Source organism: Thermobia domestica, chromosome 12 (genome assembly GCF_964235325.1).
Source record: "Thermobia domestica chromosome 12, izTheDome1.hap1.1, whole genome shotgun sequence".
NCBI classification, from domain to species: Eukaryota; Metazoa; Arthropoda; class Insecta; order Zygentoma; family Lepismatidae; genus Thermobia; species Thermobia domestica.
This window is the reverse complement of record NC_137465.1, coordinates 200,592,648-200,609,856: the sequence shown is the minus strand read 5'-3', so window position 1 is coordinate 200,609,856 and position 17,209 is coordinate 200,592,648.

The following is a 17,209-nucleotide window of genomic DNA, read 5'->3' as shown; positions in this document are numbered from 1 at the left end:
AGAATAGACAGTTTTCTTTTTTAAAATGCAAAGGAGGACAGAAAATATGAAAAGGGTGACTACCTGTAACGAAAAGAAACAATATTTTATCTCAACTGGATAAAAAAAAACAAGATAGATTTGAGCTCGGGTGGCCGGCGCGAGAAGCCAGTGCTGTGTTCACTCACGCACTGTATCTTATTACACTCACCCATTGTAATAAGAGGTTCATACTGGAAATAAGGAACTGAATATTGGTTGGATGAAACGGAAATTATTGGCATCAGAAGAAATATTTATCTACAAGGCTTGCGAAGTAACATAATTCAGAATAATTACTGTCTAATTCACTAAACGAAGACAAGGGTATAGAAAGCAAACATGTCGCGTCAACGAGATCGACCAGAGTTGACAGAGGCGGAAGCAGATGTGTAGCAATACAACAACTTTGGTTAAATTGATAATTAGTTCTGTATCCTGTAGTAGATCGTATCACAACTTTACGGGAGAGCAGGGAAAGTCTTACTAACCCTATCATATAGAAAGCTTTACTAACCCGATCATATAGACAAAAATGGAGGTAACTGTGAACACTACAACTTGGATTTAACGAAAGCCGTTTAGACATTCAGTGGTTTGCAGGGTTGTATAAGACACAAAAAGATAAGACAAATTACAATTCTTCATACCTCAACTTGCAGTAGCTAGATATATTCAATTTCTGGTTAGATACTGAAACTGCTGTCGGATTTTAATACATGACGTATTGCAGGATACAAAATGCTTTGCATTACTTCATTGTTTGTGGACAGCTATTAGTTTAGTCTGAAAGGTTGTGTGTAAACTAGGGATGGCCAATTCCGGAATTTTTACTTTCCGGACTCCCGAAAGTAAAACCGGACAAATTCCGGAATTCGGAAAAATCCGATTTTGAAAAAAATTCGGAATTCGGAAAAATTCGGAATTTAGAAATTTCTGATTTCGTAAACATTCCGAAATTCGGAAAAATCCGGAATTTTCCCAATTCCTGGATTTTTATGAATTTCGGAATTTTCTAAATTCCGGATTCTTTTCGAATTCCGGAACTTTTCTGAATTACGGAATTTTACCGAATTCCATAGTTTTCCGAAATCCAGAAAGTGAAACTTCCGCTTCCGTAAAATGAATTTCTTGGGGTTAATCTGTAACGTGGCGGGCATAAGTCTTTGACCAGGTAATGGCTACTGGTTTGAAACAAATGCAAAGTATAAGAATTAAATCTGTGTATTTGTAGTTTCGTGTGGAGAAGAAACAAACTTGTGAACCAAAGGATTTAGAACAACTCAAGTTATTACTATAAAGTTTGGCGAAGATTATTCACAAAAGAAATACGAAAGACGTTTCGAATCGAAGAAATATAACATACAACTTTGCAAGCGGAGACAAAGAAACGTAAAGTGACCAGACTAAAGACGAATCGTTTACTCAGTAGCGATCACGGTTCAGTGGTCAAGGTACTTGTTCGAATCCACGTGGCATATTTATTTTTTATTATTTTTTTTACTTTAGGACTTTTGATGGCGAGTGATCGGCGATGACATACGTTTTATTATATTCAGATATTTGAATACTCGGATGTTTCAACACTTGAACTATCAAATCTTTAGGAATAATAATAGTAATAATAATAAACTAATAATAATTATTATCTCGTAGAAGATTAAAAGCTAGGAACAAATTATCGCTCACGTCATACCATTAGAAGCAGAAACGTGACATTTGAAAAGAATATTTCAGTTTGGTTTAATTTTGCCCACGAGAAGAGGAATTGCTCATCTCGTTTCTAAAACAAACAAAATAACATGAGGATTAACATTTTACATTCGAGACATTCGGGACAAGGCTAACTCAAAATTTTCGGCTCGGTTTTGGAGATGAGAATCGGGACCAGACGAAAAGTATCGCAAACATTTCCCGTCTTGTCTCGATTCTTGAAATAGTGTATGTCCATTCTTTAAGTAACAATTGTTCTGTTGAGTGAATCTCATAGGCTATTTCGTTACTTGTATTTCAGAGCTCATTGAATTATGGTCTGTGTAGGTATTTTTGTAGCAAGGCTTTTATATTTAACTCTGCATATCCTAAAAATTAGTTTATTATATGCCTTACTGTTGCGTGATATTCAGTTATTTTTATTACAGTTATTTTCTTTAAAACATACAGTAGAATACTGTCTACATGAAACTTCACTGGAGCGCTCTAGTTTAAAATTTTGGTAGTTACAAAGGTGTGTCTTGAAGATACGGAACCCTTTCCCTGAAATCTCTACTTTTAAGTAAGTTTTGCCAAATTTTAGGGCAAGTTTAAAACTTTTAATGCCATTATTATTATTATAATTATTATTATATCAACACCGTGTATAATCTTTAAAAGATATGCGGTTTGTATCTGAATAGTAAAAGCCATTTGACTGTCGATCTCGGTCGACGAGAAGTCTTCAGGAGTCAAGGACATAGGTCACATTCTGGGTTTGAGTTCCGAAGGGGCAAGTATTCGGGCTCGAGCCAAAATTGTTAAAAGTTATAGGCTTCAGCCAAACATGTTCGAAACAGCTGGGACCGGGTTTAGGCATCTCAACGGCTTGAGCGGCTCGGCTTACAGCTCACTACCGAATCGAACCGAGAAGTGAGCCGAGCCAACAGCTCACCCAACCGAGCCGATTTGAGCCATCGGCTTAGTTGAGCTGAGTCAAAACGTGCCGATGGACTAGTTTTAACTTAGCTGGCTCGAACCGGTTCACATGAGCCGAGTAGGTGAACTATCCCAACGGAGAAAGCTCGGTCCATTGGCTCAATTGAGCCGATGGCTCGTTCCAACTAAGTCGGCTCAGGTCATCGGCTCAATTGGGCAGAGCCGACGGCTCATCCCAACCGAGCCGACTCGAGCTATTCGCTCAGTTGATACGAGCAGAGCCGGTTGATATCACAAGGCTTGGTCTTCTGCTTGGGCTCAAGAATTCGGCCGTGCAGGTCTCAGCCGTGATTTTAAGAACTACAGTATATACTTATATTGGTGATTACTACATTTGAGGCTGTCTCGTAATAATAATAAAAATAACTCTTGTCCTCTCGTTATCTAGACGAGATGAGATACACTAAAATTGCCCCACGAGATACACTAAAATTACGAGACGAGGTGCACCCTTGTCGTGAACAACACTAAATGTATTCCACATTACTGCTTACATTTCTCATGGCTTTCGCTTTCCAGTCTAATCAGGCCATTATTTCAAAACGAGTTAAAACGAGCTGAACGAGCGAGCGAGCCATTATCATACTAGACTCGACTTAAAACTCGACCTCGAAAACGACTTTGCTCGGAACTCAACTCAAGAAAATTACCTTTGACTAGACTCTAATTGAACTCGGGTCGAGTCGAATTTTGGCTCGACTCGTGCACATCCCTATTCGTATTTGTATTTTGTGTTTCCACTTCAGCAACTTCTACTCTTTCTTCTCCGTTTACCTGCTGTTTCTGGATTTCTCTTTTGGTGTCCTAATTTATTTACACCATGCACTATTCTTATTCCCAGCTTGTGACCCACTTCAATGTCTTATTCAGTTTAGAGTTTCCTCCTTACCTTGACTACACGTGTGATTGATTTAATTCTCACTTTCCGCGCACCACCGATGAAAAATTATTTTTATTATTATTATTATTATTATTATTATTATTATTATTATTATTATTATTATTATTATTATTATTATTATTATTATTATTATTATTATTATTATACTATTGAACTTGCACGGCACTTGAATCTGATACATACATCTGATTACATTACCTGCTTCCCTCGTTTTCATTGTTTGACTTCTCTAATAAATGTCAATGATATTTTAGGTCATTTTCACTTAATATATTAAACGAGTAATATGATCTCTTTTACCACCTCTCATGTGTACGACTCGCTCGGAGAAGTAATACTGAAGAAGTAGAAACTAAACACACGGTTCTGATTGGTTGGTGTTATCCGTTTCTCGCCATGCAGCATATATATAGCAGAAAAGAAATGTTAGATCCTGTCGTCATATGTAGCTGTGTGTTCTAGTGTATGGGCTATTAAAGAATTTCGCTTTGGGCGCGGGTTCAAACCCGGCCGTAAGAAAATTTTCTTTTAAGAACATTTTTTTTCATCTCATACTCTCCGCACAGGACCGAAGGATTATTATTATTATTATTATTATTATTATTATTATTATTATTATTATTATTATTATTATTATTATTATTATTATTATTGCTATACTTTTGAAATTGCACGGCGAAATTACTGTATAATACGATATCATTTCTGTAATTTTACTCCATTGTATGTTATTTAGTTTATTATTGGGCACTAAATTGTCTCCAGATCATCGAATAAATTAACTTCGGCATGGAATTCTGGTGGAAATATCATTACAGGAAGAACATTACCGGTTCGTTCCAAACATCAGGGCTGAACTTAGCAATATTTAGCTTATGATGTTGCATGAGAAGATAATGTAGGGGTGAAGTGCTGGACTTGTGAGTAATACAGCTAATCAATATAGCTTCAAATTCTTTTCAAGTAATTTTATTTTCAAAGCAGTCGTGAAGAATGAAAGAGTGACTTCTCATACTAAATGAGCAATACTTAATTAAGTGCACGCAAACACTTGTATCACGGTAGAGACGATTTACGCATGTTAATTGGGAAAGGGCAAGGAAATTACTAGGACATTCGAAACACTTCGTTCATCTGCAGTGTGCACTTATTAATTTATCGTTCTAAGGAAAAAACACTACACCATTTGTTATTGTTAATCTAAATTTGGCTAGAGAGATGGTTGGAATATAACGGTCTCTGTAATAGGCATGTTTCTGAAGAAGTTTGCCTATTTTAGAGACTCACATTTGTGAAATTCGGAAAAATTTCGTTTTATCGATCATCATCCTCTGATTCATACCCTTGATTAGATATACTTGCTTCCTCATTTTCATGGTATCACTTCTCTAATAAATGTCAGTGGAATTTTTACCAAGTTTTCACTTAATATCTCAAACGGGTAATACGCTCTCTTTTACCACCTCTCACGTGCTGTATGCATTATTAAAAGATCATTCTACTTGTAGTGGATTCGAACTTACATCCTTTGTATTTTCAATCTAGCGTCTTAGCCACTAGATTCCTGCGCTCTAACCATATAGAATATGATAATTAAATCAATACAGAGAAAGCGGAGAAAAAGAAAGTAGAAATTGTCGATGTGGGAACATAAAATACAAATGCAAACATATATTCCAAGAACTAAACGTTTACGAAGCAGCAATCTTCGTGTAGTGCTTAAGGCGCTAGAGTACAAATCTAAAGGACCGTGGTTTGAATTGCTCGAAGGAGTATATATATGTGTGTGTGTGTGTGTGTGTGTATGTAGGACATGGTTTACTCTTCAGGAAAATGTATTATGAATCTAAGTTAAGGCATCAGGACGTTACCCAGCTCAAAAATGTATGGCGGGGGACGGCTGAAGTTAAGCGGGCCCGATCCAATCATATTATAGTTCATCAGCATATTATACTCCATTTGCAAGGATACTGTGAAAATTTTAGGTGGCCAGCCCCCTAGACCCCCCTGGATACGGGCCTGATGGACATGGGACATCAGCTAACATTTATTTTAGAAATGATCTAAAAACGCAATAATACAGGTATATATGCATATCTTGTTCACGATCGGAATCTAAATAAGGATCAAGGTGGAAATTTTAAATCTGAAAAGAAAAGAAAATACATGTATTGGATTAGGCCTAATCTGCGAATGGGAAAAGATATATATTCCGTCGGTAAGAGTGACGCAAAAAATTCCATTACTTCTTTCAAATAGTTTTTGATGCACAATCGAGTGGAGGGCTCAAAATCAAAAAATTCGCAGTAACGAACTTTTTAAGTTCGTTGAAAATTTCTTGAAGAAAACTAACCTACTTCGAAAACACAATAAAAACAGAAAATGAAACTTTTTTTTTTAGAAAATAAAAATAACATTTTAAAAAGCACTGCAAGGTAGAAAATAATAAAAGCGCTTGAAAACACAAAATATTTTTTATTATTACCAATAAAATCTGTGAAGCCATATGAAACGAAACATCTTAATGCCATGGAAATAATTTTATATTAGGTATTAATCTGTTCCGCTTGATACTTCAAAATTTTTATAAATAATAATAATAAATTATTTTGTGCTTTAAAGAGTTTTATTATTATTATTTTCAGATTTTTAGAGCTTTTATTATTTTTTGATTTTTTAAAAGTTGATTAGTATTTTTTTAATTTTTTTAAAAAAGAATTTTTATTCTTACTGCTCATTGTCTCCTATATATATATATATATATATATATATATATATATATATATATATATATATATATATATATATATTTCACGAGCAGTCTAGTAAACTGTGCATTCAGGTTCCCATTTCGCAAATGGAAGAAGAAGATCTAGTTTCAACTACTCTGATAAAAAGTTTTAATAGTAGAGTTCATTATTTAATAATCAATAATAATTAGCTACCTTTGGAATCAAACAAAATTACAGTTAGGCTATTATTAACAACAGGAAGTGCATTTCATACAGAAAACGAAGTGTTCCCTCTAGGCGTAGAGACAGTCCCAGAAACAAGGCAATCACAAATTGTAATTACCACATTAATATTTAATTTGTTATGAATGTTAGGCAGACACATGTCAAATTAAGGCATAGACAAAGACAAATTGCAATATTGATGAAAAAACGCGATATTTACTTAGGAAATGTCAGTAAGAAATATTTTCACGTCTACTATCCCTAAAAGAAGTTAATATTCAATTTCATTTATTGAGTGGTCAACTGATTTTCTTCACTAAGCGACCTTGGAAGGGTGATCAGTCTTCTTCTTCTTCTTCTTATTATTATTATTATTAATATTAAATAACAGTTTGGAATCTATCTTGTTACAGTTTACGATTGATTAGATATCCTTTTACTTGACAGCATGGACAATTATATTACTATTGATCGAAGTATAAATATGAATAATTAATCTAATTAGCGAACCAACTTGGTGATAATATAACAAAATATACTGTATTAAGTTATCATTAATATCAAACATGTTTCAAAACAGCCTTCGAAAAATAAATAAACACTCTTTTAAAAAAACATGGACAAATGAAAATTAACTTGCAACATCACTGATCTAAACTCCAACAAATAATTGCGATGTATAGGAAAAATGAAATCAAATGAAATATTTCTGTTTAACGTCCCACAATTATATCCTTTAGGATAAGGGATACGGTGATTAAGGCAAGTGAATGATGCTAGGAGAAATGGTAGAATGAGAAAGTGGGAGGAAACGGGAGTACCTCAAGAAAACTCAAGGATACGATGTTGTTCGCTATAAACTTATTTGGCCGAGGACCGAACTAGGGACCGCATGCACCAGAAGTATGCGCTCTACCACTGATCCCCCGTGATGTATAGGAGTCTTGTACAGTCAACAGCAAAAGTAATTCCTCCCTGACTACTATACCTCAATTAAGTTGGTTCTTGGTGGTATCACAAATGCCTGGAGACCTGAAATCCAATTTGCACGTAACAGTTCAAACAGGAGACGATAGTCGCTATCGAGCACTGAAACATGCTTTTTTTTGTTCAGTTGACACACGAGAAATTTATCCTTCTCGAGATTAATTTCTGCTTTTTGAAGCCATGTGTCAATGTCATTATAATTCTTTGTTGTATAATTTACTACATGTTGCATGTAAGAGAAAACAAAAAACCCTGATCATACATGAGTTAGAAAATGGTTGAAATTAATTAAAAACATCAAATCTGGAACAATTGAAGCAAATAAATATGTAAATCTTTGTTTTCATGCATGGAGCTATCCAAACTTCTAGTCATTTTCGTATTTCTTTCACATCAGAAGATTTTGGATGAATTGAAATTACAAATGAAGCATGTTAAAAATTTTTGGAATTTTGGGGATTCGAACATAGGTTTCTTGGGAATAAAATCTAATGCGATAACTACTTACCTAACTCTATCACTTCTTTGATGTTGCACAACACTGATAGCTAGATGGAAAAGCTTCATGTAAGACTACACAAAGGAAAAAGTAACTGCTATTCAGTTCCAGATGAACCTACCAAACGTATGGCTATTGCAACTGAACATATTTACTTAAATGTCTGTTGTGAAATGTGCAGTAAGCAGTGTACCATACGTTATATTGCTTGTATTACCGGACCCATATAGTCCAGCAGTATGGCAGGAAAGTGCTTACCAATCAAGCTAGCTCTGACACTGGATAAGTTTAGCTAAATACATTTAATTAAATATATTCAGTTGCCATTGCCATACGTTTGGCAGCTTCATCTGGAACTGAAAACCAGTCACATTTATCTCTGTGTAGTCTGATACTAAGGCCTACATGAAGAGGCGATCATTAGTTGAGTTACCCTTTATTCCTTCTTCAACTCAGAAACAGGTTAAATAACTCTTTCTTAAGGAGGAAAATGTCTCAAAACGTTCCTCAGGTTGAGGTTGAAGTTCTGCAGTTTAGGAAGGAAAAAGACGGCAGATATTATTTTGTAAATCCTTCAATGATATCAAGATATGCAGGAATATTAGGTTTCGAGATATTTTAAAATAAAATATATTATTAGCAAAATTATGTCAAAAATAACTAGTAATTTAACTTGTTAACTTCATATGAAGTACTTCTAGTGCAATGCTATCCTACGCAACTGCCAAGCGGCAGAGCTGGGTTCGAGTCCCGTCGTGTTAATTAGTTCTTTTCATCAATCTTTTGTTCAGATAATGTTTTTGTTAGTCTATTTTTGCTTTATTATTATCAACGATCATTCCAAACCCCCATCACTTCACGGATTCCAATTGTTTTACATACGTTATTGTGAATTTACGTTCATGAAATAACAAGGGGTAGGGCCGTACAATCATACGCCTTTTAGTTGCTGGTGGTTCAAGCGTTTTTGATTCCAGCAAAATTACTGGATCCGACCTAATGGAGTTTTAACAGTTAGGCTGGAATTACTTTTGCTGTTGACTCACCATTTTAGCTCCAAAAGAAGTTAGTACCGTGTATATTAAAGAATAATGAATAACCATTATTTTCATTTTAACATGGGATTAACCCTGCTTTACTAAATGATTCGACAGAGATGGGGATGCAACTTAAAATTACTTTTGATGGAAGTGAACTATACAATGAAATCTTTGCTTTAATATTAGCACTTGATATGAAGGATAATGATATCTGTAATTGTAAATAATGGAGTGCGTTCTTCGACAAAGAAGGTGCACTAAACTTGCTCAAAATGATGAAGTATATTCCTGCTATACCAGTCAGTGATGCAAATATCAAACGACTGTTTACGATAACAAAAAGCTTTATGGTCAGATGATTGGATGTCAACAGAGCGTGCAATGATCAAAATTTGTGTTCAACTGAACATGAAAATCACGTGGCAAGATTTCTACAAAATGGCCCTTGAAAGCAGGACTCCTTCAGCAGCAGAGCTTCAGAAACATGAATAATGAGAGACCCGTTTTTAACAAATAATGTATTATTGTAAATACCTTATTTTCTGTATAGTTCTTAATATTTTGAGAGTGAAATAAATTAAATTTCAAGTTTTACGTCCCACAATTCTGCTTTGTAGGCTAAAGGAGACGGATGAAAATGATTGTTTATGAAATGATTGGTAGCGTAGGAATCTGGAAGGATACGGGAAAACTCCCAGAAAACCCATAGATTCTATGTTGTCCACAACAAATTCATATGTCTTCGGATCGAATCATGTATTTCTCATAGTAGATGTGAACGCTTTACCACTGAATCATCATACCCTCTTAGTAATATTTTATTCTACATTACTCTTTCATGTCAATAAACAGGAAGTAAATGTTGTGAATCAATATTATAAATTAATGTTTTGTGACACTACAGTAAGTTTGTAAGGTAATATAAAGCTATAGAGGATGCTACAAAAATGTCAGAATATTTTGGGAAGAGATTCCTCACAACAAATTTTGAAAAAAGGAGTTCATATGAACCTGGGCTCAAAAGTGAATAGTTTCGGAGTTATAGGATGCTGAAAGCATGAAATAAGTGAACTTAAAAAGTTCATAGCTCCACTAATGTGGGACCTATCGTTGTCGGGTTAAGACATTACTGAGGAACTGGTATGTCAACTACCCAAATATCCATGTTTAAGAATGCTCCAGTACACACACACCAATTTTTAGAGAGGTAGGTGGATAGTGATCAAGTACGTACTCCCAAACAGTTTCTCTAAAAATAATTGTGCAAGTATCGGAGGTTCTGAAAGATGGATGTTGGATAGTTCACGTACTAGTTCCTGTAGCAGTAATGCGCCATAACGGGTACACTGCTATTCTTGAAAGGGTTTAATGTAATCTTTCCTTTGATGCAGAACTAAATGCAATGATTTAGTTAGCAAGAAATGTTCAATAAATTTCAAAATGATTAACAATTTATTCATAATATGTAACAACTAGAATAATAGCAATAACCAAATATATAATTAACACTTAACATAACAACCAATACTTTAGATTGAATTTTCCCCTTTGAATTCTTGTTGATAGCGGTGTGAACAATTCCACATTTCAATGCCCATGAATTACTACTATCCAAATAACTATTGAAAACTTTCTAGTTTTAATTCCAAAAATGTTTTAGTTAATTTAACCGTTAATTTCAATATAAATATAACAATAGTTACGTGTGATCCGATGAACATATCTCTCGGAATCGAAGTATTAATCGGTCCAAAAATGGCGCAAATGAAAAGGTTAGAATTTAGAACATACTTACGGTCCCGTTGAATATGCCACATCAAACACATACTTACAAACGAGTATATGATTGATCACATTTCAGGCTTTTGAATTCACACCACTTCACAGGCGGATCTTGAATTATTTTCAATCACTTAAAACTACTAAAATGATTCCATTCAACTCAACAAAACACCATAACAATTTCTTAAATCTGACTTGTATTCTTAGATCCGAAGTGTAATTTTAGATCCTTCGTATATTACCTTTTCTTCTGTTCTGACGCTAATCGGAGGTTGACATTTCTACCACAGTTCATAGGTGGCGCTGTTAATTCTCGATGAACAAACGAAGCACGATGTTCATTGAACCTGACCTACTAACACATATCATAGTTGCTAACTGTATGCGGAAATAAATAATCAACTGTTTCAGTGTCCAGACTAAAGTTCTTTTTTTTTTCTTGGAGAAATGTTACATTCCTCAGTGATGTCTTGAACCGTCTACGATCACTTCTATAGTAGTGGAACTATGGACCTTTAAAGTTCATTTTTTTCACGTTTCTAGGCACCTTATAAATACGAAACTATACACTTCCGACCACAGGTCCATATGGACTTTTTTTTTGTTATTTTGGTGTGAGGACTCTGTTCCCAAAATATTGTTACAAAGTTTTGTAACACCCTGTACAAGTACGAATTGGAATAAGAAAAATGTTAAGAACGATAATTTAGTCATACATGTCTCTTAATATGCACTCTCCTAAAGAAGTTTATTAAGTGCAAGTTTTAAGTGAACAATAAGATTTTCTTCTCAGACGTGATGTTTCTGAATACAGAATTCAAAACTCTATTGTGCGTAGAATCTTCTCTCAATTCAAATCAATGATAAATTTATCTGATTCAAAGTAAGCACATGAAACTCTTAAGTTTTACATGCGGTAATTTGATTTTAATTGTTGTCCTCATCCTCAAAGAACTGCAGTTATATATTTTTTTTAATTTCTAAGTTTTTAAGGTTGGTGACGAGTTTAAAATTAAGGCTTTTCCATTTTTTGAGTTCGAATTTTATGTTATTTAACACCTGATATCTTAATTAGTCTACACACCAAATTTCAACTTGCACAAACTAAGGAATCAAAAGTTATGATGATCAAAGTTTGGACAAAAATACAAATAATCTTATGACTCTTGAATCCTTGAATTTGAGTCTAAGACGTCAAAAGTAATGGAGGTAAAAATTTTAGCAAAAGTATAGGTGCTTTTTGACATTTTGACCTTTTGAGGTCGAGTTTGACGATGTGCAATTCTACAGGTCTATATTAGTTTACACACTAAATTTCAGCTTTCGCAAACTAACGGGTCGAAAGTGATGGAGGGATTGAAGTTTAACCACAGATATAGGAAGCTTTAGGTCTTTTGAGTTCGAATTTGATATTGTTCGGTTCTACATCGCCTAATCAGTACACATACTACATTTCACCTTTCGCAAACTACTGGGTCAAAGTTTTGGCAAAGAAAGAGGTAGTTTTACATTTTCTGAGTTGAAATCTCATTGCACACATTTACATTCAATGGTTTTATTAACTTAACTCAATCTTCTTCCCCCGTTATGTACTAACGTGATCATATGGTCACAGTATGTAGTGTTCTATATTTTGCTCTGTAGGGGCCCATACGTTAGTCTTGTCATCCTCCTACTTATACCTAGCTTTCAAGGACATTAGGGCTTAGAGGACGTCTTCTAGTGAGCTCCTCCGTGGCTAAGCGGAGACCCGGGTTCGATTCCCGGCGGGAGCTCATGTGGTTCGGATTCCACGTTAATCAGTAGATCCACGTCTCACATAGTCTCGCTGCTGAAAAGGGACGTTAAACTCAAAATCAACTCAACGTCTTCTAGTGTAGAGTCCTCTAGTGATAGCAATTGGAAGTTTGAGTTCAAGTATTTTCCCTTCCTCAGAAATGTCAATGCTTAAGAGATAATTTGTATAATCTTTATCTTTCTAATTTTATAATTATATTTTACTTAGTCAATAGATATACTAGAAACATAAAGTTTTAATTCTGTTTTATCTGTTTCATTGCTTCTTTTCTATTACATAATAAAGAGATTAGGCTTTTACGAGTACATTTGTTCATTATGGCAGGAATCATTATACGTATGTTCCTAAAGCTTCTCAAAGGTTTCACAGTACACTAATGAACACTTTGGAAAACTAGTAGACCATTCGCTTGGTTTCATTGACACTCTTGCAGGGTCAGTAAAATGATAACTCCTTAGAATTTTTTTTGATACTTTCTTTACGAGCATAAATTTACTGTTCATTTGAAAAATCTTAGGTATGATGCAAAATTTCATCCCGAAGGACTGTCCTGTAAGTAATGCCAATAAATGAAAAAAAAAAAAATCGAGGAATGTTTCAGTATGTAGATGTATTTTCTTTTTAGTTGATATACGTTGCTGTTCTGTTAAAAGAGTAATTCGACGATGTAAAAATAGTTGTCATGACAATGAAGAGTAAATGAATTATAATTACGGATCCATCTTGTAAAAGACTACATGCATAATTTTTGCTTAATTTGTTAAGTGCCATAGTAAAAAGGCAATGTTGAAATGCGATGTCCAAAATGTTTTAAGGTGATTTTCGTAGCCTTGTTTATATAAAAAGTACAAACTGAGGACCTCAAAAATAACGATGATATATATATATATATATACGAGGGGGAGTAAAATGAAAACCATAATTATATTTTTTAAATATTATTTATTGGTCACACAGGGTACAGAAGTAAATTACTTTTCAAGATAATCCCCTCCTCGTTCAATGCAAGTCCGCTAGCGCTTCGGAAGAGCCTGAATACCTGCAGAAAAAAAGTCTTTTGGGCGACGGCGCAACCACTCGTGCACCGCGTTGCGTACCTCTTCATCGGAGTGGAACTTTTTGGGTTTCGGTGATGAGGAGTGCCGCCACTCCTTGCTCGCTCGCTTTGTTTCAGGCTGATGGTAATGCACCCATGTTTCGTCACCAGTGACGATTCGTGACAGGAAGTCATTACCGTCACGTTCAGCACGCCACAAAAGGTCTTCGCACGCATCAACACGGCGCTGGTTCAGTTCAGGCGTCAGTTGTCGGGGCACCCATCTTGCAGACACCATATGAAACTGGAGAACATCATTCACAATATGATGTGCCGATCCATGACTCATGTGTACACATGCTGCAATTTCGTCTATTGTCACACGGCTGTTTTCCAAAACGATGGCTTCAACGGCTGCAATGGTCTCTGGAGTCACTACGCGCCGAGCCTGGCCGGGGCGTGGAACATCGGCCACAGATGTAACACCATTTGCAAATTTCCGGCACCATTCATAGATTTGTGGCTGTGACAAACACGCATCTCCATACTGAACCTTCATTCGCCTAAAATTATCAATCGGTTTCACACCTTCACTTCGCAAAAACCGAATCACAGAACGCTGCTCCTCGCTGGTGCATGTGGCTAGTGGGGCTGCCATTTTGGAACTGTTGTTGGGCCGGTGTTTGTGCATCTGCCGGCTGCTGCCATCTAGGAGACATCTGGCATACTATCGTAAACAGGCATGCCAACTTACAGCTCACTGGCGCCATATGCCGATTTTTATTTCTACTTTTATGGTTTTCAGTTGACTTACCCTCGTGTATATATATATATATATATATATATATATATATATATATATATATATATATATATATATATATATATATATATATATATATATATAATTGGTGGTTCATCACAGAATTTTTATTTTGGTTTGAATAAGTGTCGTTACATAGGATAGAAGCGAAGCAGTAATTGTCAAATGGACGGACAACTATCCAGTAACGGTAGCATCAACTGTTCATAAAGTATTCCACACGGCTGAAATCAAACGATAATCTCGTCCACAACATTAACAGGTGAAGGTGATAGTCCAAAGATAATAAGAGTGTATGGAACCGACCACATATTTATGAGTGGAACCAACCAAATAAATACAAGTATTGGATGCTAATGAATTGGTAACCGTGATGAGAAAGTGCTGGTTGCTAATATTTCCATGGCTCGTATCACAGTAAGCAATGCTAGGACATTCGTGAAATGTCGGGTAAAGAATTCCACAATACCGTTTATGTCTGAATTTACGGAAGGGACCCTGTTGTTTCAAAAATGACATACGAGTATTGAGTCAAGATGGTGAGATACAATATCTGGAGATTATTAAAGATGTGTGATCAAGACTTGCACTAGCGTTGGCTGCACACAATACTAAAAATGTAATGTTGGTCTGTCCATTCCATTTTTCTTTCCTATCATACTGCATAAATAATCTTCAATATAAGAAATACAGAAGATATAAAGAAAAGAGTTAAGGGTTCCTTCTATACGAAGAATAATTGGTTCCGCTTGAAAAAAGGGTATCACTTGCAAGATAGGTCTACGGACGTAAATTTTGCTATAGAAGAAAAAAAACACAGTAAGGTTAAAACATTCAATAAAATTAATATATTTTGTGCTCATCAAGGACTAGTGTGACCATATGGTCACACCCTGTTACGTCCATAGTAAATGTTTCATATAAAAAATACGAATATTTCTGTTTCATATCGTTTCTAAGTGATCCAAAAAAGACAAAAATATCCTTTTCTGAAACGGAAAAAAAATCAGTCCCTAACAGGTAGCAATCAAATGTAGAAAGTAGTATTTTTTTTAACATATATATTTCTGATGTACACAATTCTTTTGGTATGAAGCAAGTATTTCTTAGTGTAGATTACGCCATTATGAAATTTATGAAATAATTTGCCTTACATCCTATCAACCCTTAGTATCTTCTTTTTTATCTTAGTTTTCTGAAAATGAGATTTTCATAGGTCCTTGGGAGGGTTTTAACCAACGGCTTTGGGTTTTACCATTTTTGTATTTTACACACAGCTTACCATCCAACCATTTTATTATTGAGCATTTTCCTTCTCTTGCTAGTTCATATAGAAGCACCGCAGTGACAGGTGCAAATCTCATTTCCCTAAAGGAATTTTCGAAGGTTTACTTCATATACAGGGTGTTTCGAAACAACACAGACAACGTTTGGGAGATGATTCCTGACGTCAAGATAAGACAAAACGTATAGATCAATCTGGGTGAACAAATGCTCCTTTCGGAGTTATAGACTGCCGAAAATATGAAAAAAAAATATGAATTTTAAAGGCCCATAGCTCTAAAACTATGGGAGCAACCGTAGTCGGGTCAAGACTTCACTTAGAAAGTAGTATGTGCCTTATCCAAATATCCAAATTTCAAAATCCTGCGGTAATTTCGCAACAATTTTTATAGAAGTAGTTGATGAGTACTTCAAATTAAATGTCCGTAGCCAAATTCCCAAGACTGGTAATTATATACCTATTTTGGATTCAAACAGGGTTATGCATTGGATTAAGTTGTGCAATACAGAAAAAACTACGATGTAGATATATCTGTCTTAGACAATTAAACAAGTAAAGGTAGCTGTTAAGTTAAACATGAGTGCAATTGTAGGCTTGAGTTTAACATTGTTCTACTTCAGAATAGCAAAGGAACAAGAAGCAAAGCTGCAAAATTTCTTATTTGTTTTTATCGGCGAGTGGGATTCTTATTAAATGAAAAGTTTCATAAATATACAGGAAGCTACTCAAATTGTAATATGGAACGTTGTTACAAGAACCCTATCCTCCTTTCGGTCGTCGGATACTACTAATTTAAAATTCGTAAGGGTTATTTTAATATATTGAAACATCAGCAATATTCTTGTATTTTAAACATCCAAGTTTATCTTCCTGGCAAAAAGTAGAATAGCCATGAAATTTAGCTTAAAATAGATTTTTTGGCTCTCACTAAAAAATAAAGGATAATTTTGGTTCATTAATATCCCACGTCTATGCAGCGAGGCTTAAGGAGACGTTGATAATGAAATGGATGATAATAGTAAAACGTAAAATTGAGAGGAAATGAGAGAACTCCGAGAACACTTAGGATACATTAATGGTATTTGTTTACCACCAAGTCCATGGACTCTACACCAGAGATAGCAATACCGAATTAATCATTGTATTTTTACAAAATAAAAATTCATAATTTTAAAAATTCCCCTCATCGTGTTTGTATAATTATTTTGAATACTAATTACAGTGTTATTTGCTGAATAATTTTAAAGGAAATAAATTTCTGAAATCTTAATCTCTTTTTCCTGAAACACAATATCGTTTAATCCTTGTCCGGGCAAGCTATTTTTGTAACGTAGACGGCAACTGGAGCTTTATTAACTCTATTAGCCTTACCAACTCGATATGTTCATGACT